Raw genomic sequence first — 23,272 nt, forward strand, 5'->3', positions numbered from 1 at the left:
CCGGAGTAATGTTAGGAGGAACGGCGGCGGTTGGGCCCGAGGGGGCCGATCGGGAGCAGCCAGGAGCTCCACGCCGCCTGCCGTCTCCACGACAAGGGGCCACCCGCCAGCCTGGCCGTCGCCGTCGCCGCCGCCGCCAGCCGCCGGTGGCCGATCTGACCCTCCCCCGGAGCCGGCGGCACCACAGCGCCACCAGCTCCTCCAGCTCGGCCGCGCCGGCGGGGCAGTGGCGGGCAGTGGCGGCGGCGGCGGTGGCGGTGGCGGCGGTCCGCGACTCTCCTGCAGGAGAAGAGAGAGAGAGAGAGGAGAGAGAGAGAGAGAGAGAGAGAGCAGGCGCTCTCCCCCCCCCCCAGCAACTCCCCACAAACTTTCCCCGGGAATACGCCGGGCTGAGCCGGGGGGAAGGAAGGACGTGACTGGCGGGAGGGCGAGCGGCGCCCCGCTGCTCCCCTTCTTCGCAGCCCCGCCACCCCTCCGGAGTCACCCCGCGGCGCGTCCCCCTCCTGAGCGCGCGCGAGTTCCCACTGAGCCCCCGTGGGAGGGGGCGCCGCTCCCCCTCCGCTGCACCGGGGTCCCGCGACAGCGACAGCGCGCGGGGTCGGCGGCGGCGACGACGACCGTGGCGGCGGCGGCGGAGAGGAAGACACCCTCCGGGGTTGAAGGGGGCAGACACCGGGGGGCAAAGATGTTGGTGGCGGCTGGCGGCTCCGGCGCCATCTTGGGCTGATCGATGAATTGAACAAAGAGGATCAATTTCCGATCAGGCCGAGTGATCAATGAGAGCCGGGGAGCCCGGGGGACTCGTCGCCGACTCGGCCCCGCTCTTCTCCCGGCACCCCCCTCCTGCCTTTCCCCGTCGCCTCAGCACCCCCGCCAGGGCCTGGCAGCCCGGAGTGTCACCCTCCTTCCTGAGGGAGGCCGCGACCGCCCGCAGCCCTCACCCCCCGGGCGCGAGGCCGAGCGCGGAGAAGCCTGACCTGCAGCTGCTGTAAATCAAAGCGCTTCCAATATTGAAACATCGATCCCACATTGGCCGCCATCTTGAGACATATTGAGACGGAGTGAGCGGCTGATAGAGAGGGGGCTGGAGTTCAGGAGCCGCCAGGAGGCAGCAGGCGGGCGGGCGCCAAAACCCGGCCTGGAGCCGGCCGCCGCCTCAGCCACCGCGGACGCGGACTCCTTCCTCACGGCGCCGCCGCCGCCGCCGCCGCCGCCGCCGCCGCCGCGCGCCGCCGCCGCCGCCGCCGCCGCCGCCGCCGCCGCCGCCGCGCCGCCGCCGCCGCCGCCGCTCAGCGCGTGGAGTCAGGGGCCTGAGGGAAACGCGGCGGCGGCGGCGGCGGCGCGGCGGCGGCGGCGGCCTGGGCGGCGCGCCGCGCTCTCTCCCCACAGCCTGAGCGCGGGCATCCGGGGCCCTCGCGACCCCTCACCCTTTTTCCCGCGCGCCCCGTCACACGCCCCCCTCCCCGGCCGCGCGGCGACCCTGCGGCGGCCCGGCCTCGAGGGGGCGCTGCGGGGTGTCCTGGGAGGCCCAGCGGCTCACCTAAAGGGTGACCCCCGGGAAGGTGGCGCGATCGCGAGTGGGCGCCGCGCCGCTTCGGCCGTGAGCGCTCTTCCGCACCGAACATGCGGAGCGCGCGACGACCACCTGCGACCCAGACCCCCGCCCCGCCCCGCGCGCGTGTGTGCGTGTGTCTGTGTGTGTGTGTGCGTGTGTGTGTGCGTGCGTGTGCGTGAGTGTGAGTGTGCCGGGCGTGACCTCACTCCGGTCCCCTGTGCGTTCCAGCCGGGGACCTCCGGGCCGCAGGGGAGGTCAGCTGTGCGGCTGACCGCCAGCCGCGGCTGATCACGCTCACTCCCCGTACTCGGCGCGACCCCCAAACCGCACCCGGACACTCATCAGCCAAGTGGCCGCAGGGTCCCCACCCTCCAGAGCCGCTCCAGCTTCGGCCAGAACTGGGAAAGTCTTGGAGCCTAGTTCTGTCCCCAAGAAACTTGCTCGGTGGTTCACACAGCTCCGCGTCTTTGCAGGCGGAGAGTTTGGAAGCATGCAAGGCGCTCCACACGGAGCGCGTGCCCCCGAGTTTACACAAACGTTCACTTTAAACCCGGAGCAAATTCTCTTCGCGTTCCCTCTGGCTCCAAGGCACGCGTTTCAGGATCGTCATCTTTAATGGGTTTATTCACACCGGCGAGTTTGCGTTTGCAGTGGGGACACAGTGCTTTCACTCGTCTGCGCTGCGTTGAACATGTAATTAGTTAAGACAAATCCCCCCAGATTGCTTAATCTTTAAAATTATATGTAAATAACGTGTGTGTGGAACACAAAACATGACCGTGGAAAATAACTGCTCTCTGAGCCAAGTTTGAGGGTTTAGCGCCACTGGGTTGCGGTGAGATCGATATTTCTAGAGAAAGGGGTCGGAAGTGAAAGTGTCCCCCGAGATTTAAAGAACACTAGTGTCCCCGGGGCTTGCGTCGCCGCCGGGAGCCTCTCTGTCGTGAGGCGGTCGGGACCCAGTCGCACTCGAAGCAGGTGCGTGGAAGCGCGCGGGCGTCAGGGGGCGCAGAGCCGGCTCCAGTGTGGAAGCCGGGACGCGGCACCGGGAGGGTGAACACTGCGGGCCGGGGCGGGGCCGGGGCCAGGGCGCCGGGAGGGTGGATACTGCGGGGCCCGGGGGGGGGGGGCCGAGGGCTGGGGCCGGGGGGGGGCGGGGGGGGAGGGTGGACACTGCGGGGGCCGGGGGCGCCGGGAGGGTAGACACTGCGGGAGCCGGGGGCCGTGGGGTCGGAGGCCGGGGGCCGGGGGCCGGGGGGCCGGAACGCGCCGGAGGGGAGGCTGCTCTGCAGCTCCGATCGCACCGCCCGGTAGAGGGCAGCGGCTCCCCGACACGCGGGTCCTCAGGTTCCCCCCCATCCCACTTGCCCACCCGGGCTCCGCGCACTTGGCCACGCCCTGTCCGGGATCCCAGCGGGAAGCAATTACCTCGCCACCTAGAGCCTCTTAGATCTTATCCTTTTTTCCCTGTCTTGCACTTTAGAGACCGTCTATGCTTGTGTGGTGGCCGGCAAGAACGACAAAAACTGGCCTAAAGGTAGCTAAACAATTAGAATGTGCGGGAGCATTGAAACAAGCAATTCCCTTTCGCGGGAAACGATCGGGGAAATGGTATGGATTTACCACAGATGTTCTCAATCTAATTATCCTGTCGATCCCCTGGGTTTGAACTTTAAAAACTGAAATATATATGACCTATGTAATAGTCGAGAAATACATCTGGTTGGAATTCAGAGTTCTGAATCCATAGCAATATTTTAGATATAAGTTTGACGGGTATTAAATACAACGGTTCCGTTTCTAGTTATGTTTATATTTTTGCATGTTAACCTGGCTTACATTGGGTGGCCCAGAGCTTAAGCTTTATTTAAGTAAAATTTAGATTTCTCCTAACAGAGTTTTTGGGTTATACAAATTTTATTGCCCTCAGCTAGGGAGAGGGGAAAAAATAAGATAACTTCCAATGGCATAAAAATGTTCTCATTTCAGAAGGTAAATCACTAATCAAAAATTATCTTGGGTGAATGAAGCAACAATGCAAAGACCTGTGAAAAGATTTTGAAGACTGCATTTTAAATGTTTAGAACAAGAGTAGACATAAAAGAACAACTTAGATCTAGATGGTGGGGTGTCTCAGTAGGCAAAGCACTTGCTGTGCTAAGCCTGCTGACTTGAGTTCCACTCCAGAATCAACGTGGAGGAAGAAGAAAACAGACTCCTCAGACTAGTCCTCTGACCTCCACCCCCAGCTGTGGCGTGTGGGCCACTGCACACATCATCATCTTATTCATAATTAATAAATGTAATTTAATAAAGAACAAATTATAAGTATTTCAAAAGACTTTTTTTTCCCTTGCAAGTTGATGTTCAGCCAAAGTATTGTAAAACATGGACAATCACTGGCGTCTGAAGACAGTGGATTTACCAAGTTATGAACTGCTTAAAATATTTCAAAAATGGAAGGGTTTAAGGACTTCATTCTCCATCGTCACCCACAAAGATAACACAATGAGTGACCAGATCCTTTCAGAACCCAGTGAGAAAGAATGGCTCTGACCCAAGACCAAAAAAAAAAAAAAAAACTTGACATATAATTGATATGACTTTGAATGAAGCATAAGAAAAACAATCCAGAGGCATTTGGTCATTATTTTTTAATGTTTAGCTTCTCCCTTTAGGGGAAGAGAACTCACAGTTCCCAAATGAGTGACTAATTGCCACCCCAAACTTTCCAAATTAAGCCCCCCCCCCAGTCATCAAATGAGAGAACTGAACTGATCAAACAGACATTAATTTCTGGCACCTTTAAATTCAGTTTAGCACCAGAGAGGAGAACTACATAAGTAATGCAGGAACCCAGAGGTCTCAGTTTCTTCTGTGGCTGCTTCTGTGTAGCCCTGGCTGTCCTGGCACTCACTCTCACAGAGATCAGACTGGCTTCCAACTCACAGAGATCCACCTACCTCTGCCTCCTGAGTGCTGGAATTAAAGGCGTGTGCCACCAACACCCAACTCCCACAAATAATCTTAATCTCTCTGGGGGGAAAGTCATTATGCTCTGATTTCTTATTTGTTCCCCTAGAAATTTTCTCCCCAAGAAACACCAAAGAATAGCTTTACCAAACTAAAATCATCATAATAATCCCCAAATCTTCTAAACCATATGTTTTGAAGGATAAACACGGAGATACTCATTCTAAAGACTTAATTCTTTTTTTTTCTTTTTTCTTTCTTTCTTTTCTTTTTTTCTTTTTCTTTTTTTTTTTTTTTTTGTATTTTTACATCCAAATTAGAACTGGTGTCAAATAGTTGTCAACAAGAAACATTCCAGAGCCTAGGCGATAGCTAGGTAGGTAATTTTATTTGTTGGGGAATATTATTTTAAGGTGTGTGACTTTTCTTTATGCTACATTTGCTTAACTATGTGAAGCTGTGATTCTTTGTCTTTCTAAAAAACCTGATGGTCTAATAAAGAGCTAAACAGCCAATAGTGAGGCAGGAGCAAGGATAGGTGGGGCTGGCAGACAGAGAGAATAAATCAAAGAACAGAGGAAGAAGAGCAACAAGGAGGAAGTCAGGGGCCAGCCACCCAACCACTCAGACACACCAAGACACAGAGTAAGAAATAAAGAAATACAGAAATAAGAAAGATAAAAGCCCATCGGGTGAAGGTAGATGAAATAACTCAAGTTAAGAAAAGCTATCAAGCAACAAGCCAAGCTAAGGCCAGGCATTCCTAAGTAATAATAAGACTCTGTGTGTGATTTACTTGGGAGCTGGGTGGCGCCGCCCCCAAAAAGCCAAAAGAGTAAAAAGTATTCGGCACAATAGCACTTTGCTCTAAATGTCTGCCTCCGTGTGCTCGAACCCCAAAACCCACAGGTGGACAGAGCAAGCGACCTCCGAAAAGGGTCTTTTGCCATCACATGGGTACTATGGCATGTATGCACGCACACATACATACACATTAATAAGGAAGTGAACGTTTTCACATAACCATAAACAATACACAAGCCTGAAAACTACACCATAGGGGCTGGAGAGATGCCTCAGTGGTTAAGAGCACTTACTCATCTCGAAGAGGACCTGAGTTCAGGTCCCAGCACCCATGCCAGGTAGCTCACAACCAGCTGTCACTCCTGCTCCAGGGGATTCTGTACCTCTAACCTCCACAGGCACCTGAACTCTTACTCACATAGCCATACATAGACACACACATGCACCTAATTAAAAATAAAATTTAATTAAAACCTACACCATAATGTAGAAAACACCACCATGTTTTCTCGGCCATAAAAAACATGGCTGTATATGATAGAAAAAAATAATCCCCATTCATAGTAAGTCATATGGAAAAAAAATTTGAATTTTACAAATATAGAAGTTCAGCTGGGTGGTAGTGGCGCACACCTTTAATCCCAGCACTCGGGAGGCAAAGGCAGGAGGATCTCCCAGCCTGATCTACATAGTGAGTTCCAGAAAGGCCAGGGCTACACAGAGAAACCCTATCTCAAATAAATAAACAAACAAGCAATCATATGTGTGTTCATTCAAAGAATTCGTCAATGTCTTTAATTTACAAATATCCAAAACCAGACAAACGTTTTGAAACACTCCAAATTTGTAAAGGCCTATTCTTTAAACCAAAACATGAATAACAAAGGTGTGTGTATCTGTGTGTATCTGTGTGTGTGTGTGTGTGTATCTGTGTGTGTGTGTGTGTGTGTGTTGTATGTGCATGCACATGCGCACACGTATATGTGTGGTGACTGCCTTCCAGAGCAATTTGGCACCAAGTGCTAAAAGGAATGAAAGAAGACTCCAGATCTATTTTTTTCCGCTCAAGAAAGCCAAACTACTTTTAATTGTTTTGTTTTTAAATTAATGCTTTATGTTAATTATTTCTAAGTACACTATTCATGACACGATGTAAGTACCCACCAAATAAAAGTGCACATTTGGCTACATGTAATTACACGCACAGTTCCTCATTCATCTCTATATGCCAACTGTATGTGGAGTTATATAATTGTACCAAGAACCTGTCGGACTTGTAAGAACCAAGTCTAAATAGGAGACAATCATGTTCGCTACCCTCCCTGCCTGTCTCAGGAGAAAGTCTGTCTTCATCTCTAAGACCCTTTATAAAACCATCAAAGGCTTCATTTCTGGCCCACCTTTAAGCCAACCGTGCACTTCAGATCAGCAATAAACTGATGATACTTGCAGTTGGGATCTTTCCACACCTTTAATGATTCTGCTCTGTTCTCTCCCACTTGTCTTAAGAAAGTTTGCTGCTTGAGCTTTTTGATAGAAGCAGCCTACTCTTTGAACATGGATCTAGAATAGCATTGTGGGGGCCGGGGATGTGGCTCAGTGGTAAACCTCTCCCCACAAGGCAAGCAGAGGAAAAGATCACTGTTACACATCACGGACGTGACCTCTTGAGGCTCTGGGACAGCCAAATAAGTAGGAGAGGACCTGGAATTTCTTATTATCACTTAAGCTTCCAAACCCCACCTTACCAGCCACAAGTTCCCTGACTCTAGTCTCACTTTAACCAAAAGCTCTGTTTTCTGTATTTTTCATGTTTTGGTAGGAGTATGCAGTGTGTGCAGGTGCGCATACACCTGGGGGGAGGGGTGCATGAGTGGAAATCAGAGGACGAGCCCCAGAATGAGTCCTCCACCTTGTTTGAAGACCTCTGGTTGTTTGGTGCTGTGTACACCAGGCTAGCCCAGGGACTCTCCTGTCTCCACCACCCTTCTTGCTATAGGACATGGCTACTGAGTTTGGCTTTTTTTTTTTTTTTTTTGAGTTTGGCATTTTTAAAGTATTTTTTGCTTTATTTCTCCTGTGTGTATGTTTGTGTGTGTGTGTGTGTGCGCGCGCACTCACACTCACACTCAATGTGAGTTCAGGTCCCATTGTAGGCCAGAAGAAGGCATTGGTCCCTGGAGGTACAGAGGCTTTTGAGCTGTAGGGTGTGGGTACAGGAACTGAACTCAAGCCCTCTGCAAAAGCATCAAGCCTCTTAACAACTGAGCCGTTGCTCCAGCCCCTGACTTTTATTTTTTATGTGTGTGTTTGTTTTGGGCAATACTGCTTCTGGGTATCAGAACTCATGTCTTTATGCTTGTATACCCACTGAATCATCTTCCCAACCCCTATATTATATTCTCATTTATAAATTTTCTTAGTATTTAGAGTGCATTAGAAATCCACTTTTGCTTTTCTTTTTAACCTTCACTTCCTCTTTGTGAGATGTCCACATATGTCATACTGTATAATGCTACCCTAGAGGACGCCCACTGATGTCATTGCTGAATCAACAGAAATTCACAGTGTACCTAGTCAGTAGCCTGAAAGGACTTGAAATAAGTAAAGTGCTACATAAATATTATTATTATTATTATCTTCTTTAATGTACAAAGACAGAATTTGTGCTGCCAATTCCTTTCTTTAACTGCTGAATGGGATAGGCCATGTGTGTTCTATTTGCATTTCCATCTCATGATGAATATTGTTTTGTTATGTTTTGTCATTTTAGAAAGGGTAGCTCTATATGACCCTGGTTGGCCTTAAACTCCTGATCCTCCCTTGCAGAATCCTTACTACTGAGATTACACCTGTGAGCCACCACTCTTGGTAGAGTCATACGATCAACACTTCAGAGATGGAAGCAGGTGAATCCAAAGTTCAACATTATCTGTGGCTACAAAGTTCAAGGCCAACTTGACCTATATCTGACTCTATCTCAAAATATATATATGTGCATGGATGTGTACATGAACACTCGTGTGTGTGTGTGTGTGTGTGTGTGTGTGTGTGTGTGTGTGTGTGTTGGGGGCCGGAGAGGTTCAGAGAGTAAAGCTGGTCAAGCAAGAGGACCTGAATTCAAATTCCCACCACCCATGTAAATTCCAAGTGGGCATGGTGGTCCATCTGTTATTCCCATGTAGAAGGCAGGGACAGGGGATTCCCCAGAGCAAGCTAGATAACTAGACTAGTCACTGTCTTGATGGTGACTGATTGAGAAAAGCCCCTGAAGCCATCCTTGGCCATCTACATGTACGCACACACAGATGCAAACAGGCATATGAACACACACACCATAAACATGTAGCCATGTGCAAATATATATACATATATGTATGTATGTATATATACATGATGATTTTTTTGTTTGGTTGGTTTTTTTTGAGACAGGGTTTCTCTGTGGCTTTGGAGGCTGTCCTGGAACTAGCTCTTGTAGACCAGGCTGGTCTCGAACTTACAGAGATCCGCCTGCCTCTGCCTCCCGAGTGCTGGGATTAAAGGTGTGTGCCACCAACGCCCGGCACCTGATAATTTTTTAAAGTTGTTTTCATGATACAAAATGAAGTATTGTTCTATTCACCAGACTTCTTGTTTTATTTTTAATTACGTGTATATGTTTCTATGTGTAGGCAGGTACACAAGCATGCAGGTGCCGACAGAAGCTAGAAGAGAGCATCAGATACCCTGGAACTGAGTTTACACCTAACATGGGTGCTATGAACAGAACTCAGGATCCTTTGGAAGAGCAGCAAGCACTCAGAACCACTGAGCCATTTTACCAGCCCCAAGTTTCTTATGACACACCCCTGCAGTTCTACAGTTCAGGTCAAGTGAAGATTTGTTTCTGTGAACTGTAATTGGATTTTCGTTGTCATGGGGCTGTCAAGTTGTATATTGTTTTTGTCCCGGGTATGTGTGGCTTGTAAGATTCTAAAGATTTGCTCCAGCAGGGCCCTGGAAAGCTGATCTCCCTCATAGGGGGTTGAAAACTTTTCTTTTAATTCCCTCAAGCTCTATTCTGATTAAATGTTTGATCTACTGTCAGTTTTTGGAAGTCTGCATTATGTCTTTAGAGCTTTAAGTAGCTAGATATAATAAAGCCAGACTCTCAAAAGATGTCAAAACTGTGGTTGGATTTTTGTTTGTTTTTGGAGACAAGGTGATATATATATCCCAGGCTAACTTTACACTCACTGTATAGCCAAGGATGAGCTTAATCTTCCCATCCTCCTGTCTCCTCCTCCCAGAAGGCTATGGCTACAGGTGTGTGCCCCTGTGCCTGGATTCATGAAGTGTTGGGGATTAAACCCAGGGCTTTGTACATGCCAGGCAAAAATTCTACCAAGTGAAGCACTCCTCTAGCTTCTGCCTGACATGTCATTTCTTAGACAGTAATTTAACTCTGACGAAGCAAAGGAGTGCATGATCCCATCATTATGAGAGACAATTGCAAACTGCAAGGGAAAATCACATCCTAATTTTGCCACTGAGTCACCACCTCACTTGGCCTCCAGTTTCCTGTCTGTAAAATGGGAATAATTAATACTTTCTTGTAAAATTCTCCTAAGCCTCCAAGGAAAGATCTAACAAAAGGCACCAAGTGAGGTTCTATTGGCACTAATTGAAACGAGCGTGAAATCCCACAGTGTCTGGGCAGGAGAGGCACAACAGATACCACAGCAATTGCCAAATGGTGACTCTACAAAACCCAGGTTCGACTTTTTTTTTGGGGGGGTGCTTTGTTTGAAGCATTTTTATTTTATTTATTTGTTTGTTTGTTTGTTTGTTTGTTTTTCGAGACAGGGTTTCTCTGTATTGCTTTGGAGGCTGTCCTGGAACTCGCTCTGTAGACCAGACTGGCCTTGAACTCACAGAGATCTGCCTGCCTCAGCCTCCCGAGTGCTGGGATTAAAGGCATGCGCCACCAACACCTGGCTTGGAGCATTTTTATTATATATATATATATATATATATATATATATATATATATGTATATATATATAGTGTGTGTGTGTGTGTGTGTGCTCGCGTGTGTATGAACATGTGTGGGGGTGCCCACAGAGTCTCCAGAAGACAGCACTGGCTCCCCCTGGAGCTGGCATTATAGGAGGTTGTGAGCTACTTAATGTGGGTTCTGGGAACCAACCTCAGGTCCTAGGTAGGAGATGTGCTCTTAACCATTGAACCATCTCTCCAGCTCCTCCCATGTTCTTTAAAAAAGGCTTTCAGGGGACAGACAGGGATGTCACTAATCATTCTGGAAAACCCATCCCCTAATCACCCAGCACCACCTGTGGAGGTGAATGCTGTGTCAGACACTACAAAGAGACTCACAAGGGACATACAAGGTCTCTGCCCTTAGAGTTTAACAGTTTAGAGTCTAATGATGTGTCTTGAAGCCCATCCTGGGCTCAGCCAGCTTGAAGCCACCTGGGCTACATGAGACACTGATGTGATGTGTGCCTTATGTACTGATATGATCAAGTAGCTAAGATTTATTTATTTATTTATTTATTTATTTATTTATTTATTTATTTATTTTGTGCATTGGTGTTTTGCCCACATGTATGTCTCTGTGGGGGTGTCAGGTTCCCTGAAACTGGAGTAACAGACAATTGTGAACCGCCATGTGGGTGCTGGGAATTGAACCTGGGTCCTCTGGAAGAGCAGTCAGTGCTCTTAACTATTGAGCCATCTCTCCAGCCCCCCTATTCATAGTTTTACATTTCCATTTAGTTATTTGTTTGTTTGGGCACTTGGGATTGAACCCAGAACCTTGTGTATGTTGGAGGTGCTCTACCACTGAGCCATATCCAAGTCCCTCAATGGGGGATTCTAAGCAGGGGCTCTGCCACTAAGCCACACCCCAGCCCCTCATTGGGGGATTCTAGGCAGGGGCTCTGCCACTGAGCCACACCCCAGCCCCTCACTGGGGGATTTTAGGCAGGTGCTCAACCACTAAGCCGCACCCCAGCCCCTCACTGGGGATTCTAGGTGGGTTTCTTACACCTGAGCCACATCCCTAGACCCTAACTGTGAAATTGTAGGCAGTCTCTTTATCACTAAACCATATCCCCAGCTTTGAAACTCATTCTGGCTTTGGGTGAGCAAAAGAATTTGAAAATTATGGGTTCTTGAGTAGGGCAGGATTTAAGGATGGAGGAAGGACAGGTGGAAGATATTTGGGATCAAAGAAAGCATGCTCAATGTGTCAAGAATAAAACTCCTAATACAAGGAAGGAAAACACAACAGGCTGTTACAGTAGAATCCAAGGTGATGGGACACAGATTGGAATCTCGAGATGTCAACAAGGTGGGGACATGCTACAGATGCACCTCTGGAGAATCAATGGGAAGCTTGTCACTTTGGACAAAGATGCCACCATGCTGCCAGCCATGTAGGTCCCACCAAGTGCCCATTTCCTGCATTGAAATGAGCCTTTACCTCATCTCTCCAGTCAGGAAACTGGAGGCACCTGGACAATAACACAACTTGTATACCACCACCACACACTCAAATGCTAGTCATTCATACAGTTAGTGGCAGCAGAAAAGAGAATTAAAGTGACTGGAGAGACGGCTCAGGAATTGAGAACACAGTCTGATCTTGCACAGGACCCCAGTTTCAGTCCCAACACCCACAACTGGCTGCTGCTCCAGCTCCAGGGAGATCTTATGCCTAGTTGGGTGTGGTAGCCCACACCTTTAGTCACAGCCCTCAGGAGGCAGAGACAGGGGGTTCCAGGCTGGCCAGAGCTACATAGTGAGAAAGACAAACAAACAAACAAACAAAAACCCAGCTAAGGTAAGGGCTGTCAAAAAGGCTCAGCAAATAAAGATATTTGTGAACTTGCCACCAAGCCTAATGACCCAGTTTCGATCCCTGGAACCCATAGGAGGAGAGAATTGACATCTACAAGTTGTCCTCTGCCCTCCATGAGTATCCTGTGGTGAGTGTCCAGTCGGGCACACATGCACAAACACATACATGCAAACACATATTAAATATACAAATAGCAGCAGGAACTATGTAAACCTTATATAGCTGCATTACACTTTCTTATTTTGTCTTTCTTCTCATCCACTGATATTTGAGTACATTTTCTAGACTAGTAGATGGAGACTCAGAGTATTGGAAAGAAATGGAGATTTTACTTCTCAGCCAGGGTCTGGGGGCTTGCTTGACTGTGTGTGTGTTCGTAGGAATACAGGTGTGCATGTGTGTTTCCATGCACAGGCACAGGGTGTGCATTCATGGAGACAGAAAAGACCCTCACATGCCTTTTTATTGAGCACCATCTTACTATTTCTCTTCATTAGAGCTCTCTCAATGGTCTGCAATTCTCTAAATAGGCTAGTCTAGCTGGCCAGGGAGCCCCAAGAATCCACCTTTCCCCACCCTGGCAGTGTAGGGGTTCTAAGCCAGTGCCACCACACCCATAGACTTTTTACATGGGTTCTGGGGATGAGACTCAAGTTCGAATGTTTGCAAGGCAAGCACTTTGACAACTGAGCCATCCTCCAGCCCAATTTTCCAACCATCTTTTAATGACATGATGTCAGCTACCTTCCCCCAAGGTAGCTTTCTCAAGCAACTGATGTATTTATTTATAACTTATTCCTCCCACCAGTATTTATTGAGGGCCTACTTTGTGCTAAGTCGGTAGCCAGAACCAGGTGTGTGATCCTGGTCTCTCTGTCCCTACGCATCGAAGGAAGAAATTGCAAAGGGAGGAAGGACTTCCCCGCCTCCTACCCCACCCTGGTCCTTTGGCTTGTCTTTGCTGGTTGGTAAATGCCTTTACTTCCCCAACATGCATTCTTCAAGCCACAGAGCATTGTAATCCTCTGCTCTTTTGGCAACATAACCTCTTATTACAAGTAAGAGATGTGTTTTGGGTAGGTCTGACTTTGGCAAGGGGCTAGCCTCATATCCAACTTAAAGTCATGTTTCACTGGGACTTTTTATTTGAGAAACCAGGGCCAAGACCACAACCACATACAGAGAAGCAAAATTTCCTGCCTTTTTGAATGCAACGTGAAATAAAATAGACTCATATCTGCAATTACTATTGAGGGCTAGATCAAGCTGACAGCAATGGTTCGTGTGTTCATGCTTTCCAGGGAGGTAGTAAAGCAAGGTGGTTGGAAACATAATAACTTCTGTGCTGAAGAGAGTTTAAAATGTCCCGGGGGGGGGGGGGGTCAAAGCAAGATGGCTCAGTGGACAAAGGCCCTTGCTGCCAAGCCTGATGAATTGAGTTCAATCCTCAAGACCCATGTGGCAAGAGAGAATCAATGCCCACCAGTTGTCCACACACATGCTGTGGTGTCTACACACATACACACTCTAAATGTAATTTTTAAATGTTTTTAATTTCCCCAGGGAAATGATTCAGTCAGCTAAGTGCTTGCACACAAGCATTAGGAGCTGAGTGCAATGCCCAGGGCTCAGGTAAGAAAAGCTAAGTCAGGAGGCACAGGGCACCCGTAACCCCAGCACTTGGGAGGCAGACTCAGGAGGATCCATCCCTAGGGCTTGCTAGCCAGCTAAGCTAGCTGGATTAGAGAGCTCCAAGTTCTGGGAGGACCTCCTGCATCCATAAACACACACATACAAAAAACATTTTTTTTAATTTCCCTGGAGAAACATCAGCTATGTTTGAGGTTACGTGGCATGCACCAAAAAAAAAAAAAAAAAAAAAAAAAATACCTGACAGAGGCTAAAGTCCAACAGAGAGTAACCCTACAAAGGTGCGTTACTATGGCTAGCAGACAAACACTGTTGGGATTTCAAGGGAGTGGAACACTCATTGTCTCTCTTCTATTCCCTTCCCCTTGGGAACTTCTGAGCCTTCACCCATCCCCCCAATAAAATATTTATAGGAACTCTCTTCGCTAGAGGGTTAGGAATAGAGCCATGGGAGACATTCTGAGGTGGGAAGTCACACTTTTGGAAGAGTCCTCTCTCTGCCTATAAAAACACCTGTCTTGATTAGACACTGGGTTTTTCAACAAGTGTGTCTCGGCCTTGCAAAGGAGTTTTCTAGGCAGGCAGAAGGATGAAGATTTTTGCCTCTTTCACAGGGAGGCTTTGCTGAGTTGGGGATGAATTCCAGAGCCTAGTGTCTAGTAGGTGAGCATCTATCATTGAGACACATCCCCCAACCCCTATGCCACGGCTTGCTATACCACCCAGGCCTAAACCTCCCTGTCCGGGTGTCTGACCCCCTCTCTTCCTGGTCAGAACCTACAAAGTGTCCGAAAGATAGTCTCTCTCTCACCCCTGCAGGTAACCCCAGGTATTGCTGGCCAAGGAAGGACCTTTGGTCTTACCTTACAGCAGCCGACTTGCCAGCAATCCTTGGCAGTGGAATTCTTGTCTGCAGACATCTTTCTGTGGTGGTAGAGGCTCCAGACACCCTAGTCTAGGGCATCTATCATAAAAAGGGATAACTTGACCTTGATCTTGAATGAATCATTGATTGCAGAGACAATGAGGAGAGTCAAAAGTCCCCTTAAGTACAGCGGGGCTGGTAGTTTGGCAATCTAAGCGGCTGGAAGAGGGTGTGTTTCCCTAGTCATCATTGGGAATCTACTTAATAATTGCTCAGGGCTCGCTCTTCTTCACTGGAGGGGAGTCTGATTTAATGGACTGTCTGGGGTGGGAGAAGTATCTGATTAACTAGCCTACTCTGGCTTCCACATTGGGAAGGGAGGGGTCGCAGATACGCTATGAGAGTCTAAGGCGGGTAGTTTAGGGAACCAATTGGAACTAATTCCAAACCAGTATCTCAGCTTTTCTCATTCCTAAGTTTAATACCAGCTCGTGAGTGGGAGGCAGGATCAGTTTACACAAGCTACGGTTGATCAGATCACAAGTTTTATTACCAACAGAGTCAGGCCAGGAGGCAAGGTTTGATTCTATTTACTTTTGGAATCGCTCTGTGTTTTACTCATGAGCTCCCCGCCCCCCAAATTGTATGCTCTTTTTCTATTAGAAAGAAAGAAAGAAAGAAGGAAAGAAAGAAAGAAAGAAAGAAAGAAAGAAAGAAAGAAAGAAAGAAAGAAAAGAGCTTCCTAAAGTAAAAGAAAGAGGTGGTGGCGGGTGATCTCATATCCCTGCCTTGTCATCTGCTATAGCCTGATTTATTTAAGATCCATTTGTTTCAAACAAATCCTGCCCCAGTTTCTCCTTAAGGTAGGCTCTTCTCCTGATGTCCTCAGCACGGTGCTGTGTTTGACACCAGCTCAAGAATCTTGTAGCTTCTCGCCTTTCCGCTCCCAGAGGAATCTGTTATTCAGCACTTCAAAGCCCAGGACTTGTTTGCACCTCTTGTTTCAAACAATAGACCAAATTTCCTGTCACTGCCTCACTTCAAAATCCGCCTACTCCATGCTCCCTGGAACAATCCAGGCTGCTGTTGCCACAGATGAAGCAGAAGAACTCTTCCAGTCTGTGTCTCAGAGTCCTGAGAGGGTCAAAGGGACAAACAACAGCTAGGCACACTCCTTTGTAAACCATACACTGTGTATTCACTGGGCAGCTTTGAATCGGTTACTTAACCTGTCTGACTCATTGTGCCCTCGGTAGGAACAGAGCATAGCTTGCTCTTCCCACGGTGATGTTGTTGAGAAGGAGATGAAACATTGAGTGTCTAAGAACAGTTTCCTGGGATGGAGAGGTGGCTCAGTGGTTAAGAGCACTTCTTAACCCCCTTCTTCCAGATGATCCTGTTTCAGTTCCCAGTGCCCATATCGGTGGCTTACAAAGGTCTGTAACTCCAGTCCCAGGGGAATCCAGTGCCTTGTCCTAGCCTTCAAGGGACACTGCACAAATGTGGTAAACAAACATATATGCAGGCAAAATACCCATATGCACGAGGAATATATATATATATATATATATATATATATATATATATATATGGTGTTTTGAGAAAGAGTCTCTCACTATTAAGCTCTGGCGGCCTGGAACTAGCTATGTAGACCAGGTTGGCCTTGAACTCACAGCCTGCCTCTGCCTCACAATTGCTATGATTAAATGCATGTGCCATCAACCTGGAGAAATAATATATATATATACATATATATACACATATATTACATATATGTAATATGTATACTATATATATGCATATACATATATATATATATTAATTAACCACATAGTTTCTAGGCTGGGGATATGGCTAAGTGATAGATAAATCTTGCCTAGCATGTGCAATGCCCCAGGTTCAACTCTCAGTACTGGGGTAAAAAGAAAAGGAGAGGGTGCTAGGTTGTGGCTTAGTTGGTAGAGTACCTAGCAAGTACAGACTCCTTTGGGTTCTATTTACAATGTGTCATAAACCTAGCATTCTCCTGATCCCAGCACCTAGAGGTAGGGATGATCAAGAGTTCAAGACTGGTGGTGGCTCATGCCTTTAATCCCAGCACTGGGGCGTGGGGGGACAGAGGCAAGCAGAGCTCTGAGTTCAAGGCCAGCCTGGTCTACAGAGTGAGTTCCAAGGAGGCTAGGGCTATACATTGAGACCCTATCTCAAAAAAACAAAAACAAACAAACAAACAAAAAAAACAGGGTGGGGAAGAAGAGTTCAAGGTTGGGAGATGAAGAGATAAATGACTCAGCAGTTAAGCACTCTAACTCAGGCAGAGGATCTGAATTCAGTTCCCAGTGCCCTGGGAGATTGCACACAATAATCTAAACTTCAGCTCCTGGGAATCCTACACTCTCTTCTGGCCTTCACAGGAACCTGCACTTGGATGCACCTCCTTACAAACATGCATGCATACACAGAATTTAAAAATTTATTTTAAAAAGAGTTTGAGATTATCCTTCTTTATTTAGAGAGTTTAAGACCAGCCTGAACTATCTGAGACCCTACCAAAAAAAGAAAAAGGCCCAGCATTCATTCATTCAACCCCCCCCCCCCAACTACTTCGTCTTATTCTGTGTTCTGTTTAGAGTGCTCAGACTCTGTATTTCTGTTTCCCTATGATTATCCAAAGGACCTTGTGGGAACTTTGTTAGAATTAACTGAGTTACTTACTACCCTGAAAGCTGACCTTGAACTCACTACATAGCTGAGGAAGACCCAGAAACTGTGGTCCTCCTGCCCCCACCTCCTGAGTGCTGAGATTACAAATACCACCACACTTGGCTCTCAGTCAGTTTTGGTTTTGCTTCTTCTTATTCCTCGTTCCAGAAGGGATTTTTGACCACACCCTTCCTTCAATACTTCTGCTCACTAATTGTCTCCTATTCTCATAGCATTAACTCATTTGGTTCCCTAGGCCAGATGTGTCCTATAATGGTCGTAGCTCATACTTTTGTTTTGTTTGAGACAAAGTCTTGTGATAGGTAGCCCACACTGGTCTAGAACTCTCCAATCTCCTGCCTAGAATCCCCCAGTGAGGGGTTTAGGGTGTAGCTGAGAGAAAAATGCTTGCTTAACATGTGTGAGGCCCTAGGTTCCATCCTGCAGAACATGAAAAGACAAAAGAAAAGAAAATGTTGCCTCCTGGGTAATGCAGAGCCCTTGTCCATCCCCACCTCTCCCAACCCACTCACAAATAAAGACCAGTGGCCCTGAAGTGACCACACATATCTGTGCTCATGAACCGTGTTGAAATCAAAACAAGCCTGCAGGCTTTTTATCCTCAAGGGGATTTGCTGGTGAGCCAGCTTTGTCACCAACCTCATGAAAAAGCATTCTCAGGTCATAGGTAATTTTCAGTCTGTCTAGGGGGCTCTGAGTCAAGGTCTCTTTAATGTCCTGTAAGTTACAAGTAAATCATGTTGCTTCAGGTGGACTTCCCGGACAGCCTCACTTCCTTGTTTGTGAATTAACAGAGCAGGAGAAATATCTGTCATGACTCACCCTCATCCACACACACATATACCCTTTGGAGTACTGGGCTAAACTGTAACCATGGCAATGGACTTGTCTTTCCTAACCCTGTGGACTCATCTCCCCAACTTGCTAGAGATGGTGATGGTGATCAGTGATACACCAAAGCTTCTCTAAGTGCAAAGGCCCCCAATCCTAATAAAACAGTCCTCCCACCCACCTCACATCCCACAAGGCAACTCACATCTTGTTTTGTGTCCCGAGGCCAAGGTGGCAAGAACCATCCAGGAGAAGGCAACCGGCCTCAATAGGACAACAAAAACTTCAAAAACACAGTTGAATCAGGGGGCAACTTCCTGCCTCATCCAGTCTAGCTATGTAGCCATCAGGCTCTCGTCTGGGAGGTTCAGTTTCCCTGGCATGCCATCCATTCATACAATAATAAAGACAGTCATGGTGGTGAAGTTTTGTCATTTCAGATATTCAAGAGGCTAAGAGAAGAATAGCATTCTCAAGGCCAGTCTGAGCCTTGAGAAAGCATGAATTCAAAGACAGCTTAGAAAACTTCATGAAATCCTTGTATTGGAATACAAAATTCAAAGGGAATTGGGGGCATGGTTCAGCAGTAAAGCCTTCACTAAGAATCCTCCAGTGAAGTGATTGGGGGTGTGCCTCAGCAGTAGAGGTTCTGCCTGGAATCTTACATGAAGGGTCTGGAGGTACAGCATCTGCCTAGAATCCCCCAGTGAGGGGCTGGGGTGTGGCTCAGTGGTAGGGCCCCTGCTTAGAATCCCCCCCAGTGAGGGGCTGGGGTGTGGCTCAGTGGTAAGAACACCTGCCTAGAATCCCCCAGTGAGGGGCTGGGGAAGTGGCTCAGTGGTAGAGCCCCTGCCTAGAATCCCCCCCAGTGAGGGGCTGGGGTGTGGCTCAGTGGTAGAGCCCCTGCCTAGAATCCCCCAGTGAGGGGCTGGGGTGTGGCTCAGTGGTAGAACACCTGCCTAGAATCCCCCCAGTGAGGGGCTGGGGTGTGGCTCAGTGGTAGAACACCTGTCTAGAATTCCCCATGGTTCACATCGGGTCCTAAAATTGCTAATGATCCAATAGCAACCAAATCATGTCTGTAAAATTCGATGTTAGCAACAATGTTGGAAATTATGATAAATGATTATTATAAATTGCCACAGCAACAAGACTAATGGGAAAGGATCCAAATGATAAGGTAAAATATGTGGCTTCTGACAAACTGACTTACCAAGTATCTTTTTCTCCCATATGTAAAATGGAACCAATCACATTTGCCTATGCACTTGGACTGGATAATTAAGAAAATGTGTGGCTGTGGCACATGCCTTTAATCCAGCACTCAGGAGACAGAGGCAGGTGGATCTCTGAGTTCAAGGACCGCCTGGTCTATAGAGGGAATTCCAGGACAGCCAGGACTGTTACATAGAGAAACCCTATTTCAAAAAACCAAAGAAAAAGAAAATGTGTGTCCAGTACCTGTGAGGTAGCCAGTGCATGGAAAGACTGGTTTTCTTCATTCAAATACAGATCTCAGTTTGCTTGTTTGTCGGTGAGTGCCTGTTTAGAGGTGGAGTCTCACTGTTAGCTGAAGCTGGCTTTCAATTCTTTTTTTTCTTAATTATTATTTTTAAATTTTTGTTTGTTTGTTTTTCAAGACAGGGTTTCTCTATGTAGCAGCCTTGGCTGCCTTGGAACTTTCTCTGTAGAGCAGCCTGGCCACGAACTCACAGAGACCCTCTTGCCTCTGCCTCCCGAGTGCGGAACTAAAGGTGTGCACCACCACCACCACCACACTTTAAATTGTTTTGATTCTTTTTATTGATTGGTTGATTGATTGATTGTCTTATTTATCTATCTATTTATTTATTTAGTGAATGGATGAGTGTTTGTGTGTGTATATGTATTTGTCTTATGTGCATGTTTGTGCCACAGTGGGTATTTGGAGGTCAGTATCTTTGAAGGATCAGACCCAGGACATCAAGCTTGTGAACAAACACCTTTACCCTCTGAGGGCAAGGTCTCATGTTGCCTAGGCCAGCCTGAAACTCACTCTGTAGCCCGTACTGTTCTCAAACTGGAGATCCCCCTACCTCAGCTCCCAGAGTACTGGGATCACAAGCCTGCATCACCACACCTGGCTGGTTTGTGACTGTTGATCAGCTGTAAATCTCTAAAACTTGCCTGAGCTTAAGAAGATGCGGTATAAGAAAAATGAAACCATAAAACAACACACGGGTGTCATCACTTCTGTCTGGCTGCGTGTCTCTTAGCTTCTGACGTAAATAATTTAGAGCGTTAAAGATGAGTTAACAGCAGGTCTTTGAGGGACAGAAGAACATTCGAGAATGAGGGATTGTCTTCATAATGAAGTAGTGGTGAGCAGAAAAGAATCTCGCATCAAGACAAGCATCTTTCCCGTAGTTATTAATCCGGTTGAATGGGAGTTTTTAATAATTAAATGGGATGACTACAATGTAAGTGATGCTTTATGAAGTCAAATGAAATGTACGCTTAGGAATCTAATTTGAAACATTGCCTGCTTGGTTATTGTATTTTTCATAATTGCGGATGTTTAGAAACTGTGTTTCCCCTCTCCTGTGTGGTGTTTTCTGCACGCGTGCGCACTTAATCCGATTGTTTTATTTATGGAATGTTAGTCATGTTTTAATAAAATTGATAGGTGACTAATATTCTTTTTAACATTTATTTATTTACCGTGTGGGGCATAGTTGGCAAGTGCTTGCCACAGAGTGTGTGTGTAGGCAAGGGGATAGCTTGCAGGAGTTAGCTCTCTCTTCCCGAGGACTGGGTCCTGGGGATCCAATGTAGGTTGTTCTGCCTTTACCCGTTGAGCCATCTCCCCATGTCCCATAGAAGCACTTTTAAGGCTAAGTTCCTAAGCTAGTGTCAAAAGTTACGGACTGATCTCTAATGAAAAACAAAAAACAAAAGACCCCTTAATGGACAAGGAAGAATTCCCAAGCGGCAGGAGACCACCGTTGCTTCAGAACTTCGTTTCACAAATGTCTCTGCGTTTGTTTGAGTTTCTGAAATTTCCCTTGTCATTTCCAAATCAATACAAAATACAGCTAAACACCAGACTTCACTTTTCTCCTCCAGACAAAATAAAAGATTGAAAGCTCTGCTATCACCAGCTGTCCATGGCAGAAGATTGCGTTGTTTAATGCAATCATTTTCTTTTCTTCCTCTCTTTATTTTTTTTTAACATTACTCAGTCCCACGATCCCTCACTTGGCCCCAGCTGCACACACATTATGTCTGTGAAGGCATGGCACGAAGGAATGGGACAGCTGGCAGCCATCAGTTTGGTTGATCAGTACAGACAGCATTGTACAGAGCTACCGAGCTACCGTCATCACCTGTCTCTCCAATCCCACCATCAGGGCACCTCCTGCTCCTACTTGGGGTGTAAGCCATTTACTTTGGCTACCTAAAAGGAACAGATTAAAAACTGCTCCTTTTTCTTCTACAAAAAGACAATTTTTAAAGTTTTTTTTATTTACTTACTTTGTTTGCTTTCTTGTTTGTTTGGTTTGTTTCTTTTGGTTTTTCAAGACAGGATTTCTTTGTGTATCTCTGGCTGTCATGGAACTCACTCTGTAGACCAGGCTGGTCTCAAACTCACAGGGATCTGCCTGCCTTTGCCTCCCAACTGCTGAGATTACAGAAGTGGGCCACCACAGCCTGGTTGCTTATTCTTTTAGGCAAAGTTACACTGTGTTTTTCTGGCTGGCTGAAACTTGCTATATAGACCAGGTTGGCCCTGAACTCACAGAGATCTGCCTGCAACAGTTTCCTGGGTGTTGTGATTAAAGACACAGCTATTTCTGGCTTATTTTAATTATTAAGGACATGTATATGTGTGGGCTTTGTGCATATGAGTACAGGTGCTCTTAGGGGCCAGAAGAGGGCATTGGGTCTCCTGAGATTGAAGATACAAGAGGTTGGGAGCCACCTGACAAGGATGCGGGAAACTGATCTGGGGTCCTCTACAAGGGCAGCAATTACTCTTTTTTTATTATTTATTATTATTTTTATAGGTGTTTTGCCTGTCTGTATGAGTGTTGGACCCTGGACTTATAGACAGTTGTGAGCTGCCATGTGGATACTGGGAATTGTACCGAGGTCTTGTGGAAGAGCAGTCAGTGCTCTAAACCACTGAACCATCTCTTGAGCCCACAGTACGAACTCTTAACCACTGAGCCATCTTTCTAACAGTTGCCCTTTCTCCTTTAATTTTGGTGAGTCCAGACTGGCTTGAAGATGACCTTGAACTCCTGATTCTCCTGCTTGCCTCTCCAGAGTGCTGGGATTGCAGATGCTGGTGGTGGGCCCTGGTTGCACTCACCCTTGTGTGCCTATTTAAAGGGTTAGATTCATGCTTCAGAATAGTCACTGACTTTGAGATTTGAAAGATGTGGTCATTCCAGATCTCCGGTGGGAGTAAATGCTGTATTGCCAGCAGAGTTTGGGTGAGTCCCACATAGCAGATATTCGTTTGGGGGAAACCTAGGGCTTAGCCTTGTGATGTCAACAGCTCCTCATAGGGCATCCCAAGTCCTCTGGACAGACTCCAAAGAAGCCAGGCTCCAGGGCTTTTCCCTGGAGAAGGTGGTCCTATATAATGTTGGATTCTTCAACCCGGGCTGATTTCATGGAACTAGGTCTCCCTGACTTTCCTGTAGGGAGAGCTGCTAAAGAGGCACTGAGTGAAATAGCCCAGGCCTGGGATCCCTGCACCAGGGACACTGCAGCAGGAGGATCAACAGTCCCCGCAAGCCTGGCCACACAGAGAAGCTGTTTCAAATGAAGAAACAAGTAAGGGGCCACTCAGTGAAACTGTTTTCAAATGAAGAAATAAGCAAGCAAAGCCCTGGGGCAAGATGGTGGCCCATGGTTAAGAGTGCTGCTTGTAGAGACTCAAGTTTCCTTCACAGCACCCATGTCAGGTGCTCACACCAGCTGGTAACTCCAGTTCTAGGGGATCCAGTGGCTCTTC

Source organism: Cricetulus griseus, chromosome 4 (genome assembly GCF_003668045.3).
Source record: "Cricetulus griseus strain 17A/GY chromosome 4, alternate assembly CriGri-PICRH-1.0, whole genome shotgun sequence".
Classification (NCBI taxonomy): Eukaryota; Metazoa; Chordata; class Mammalia; order Rodentia; family Cricetidae; genus Cricetulus; species Cricetulus griseus.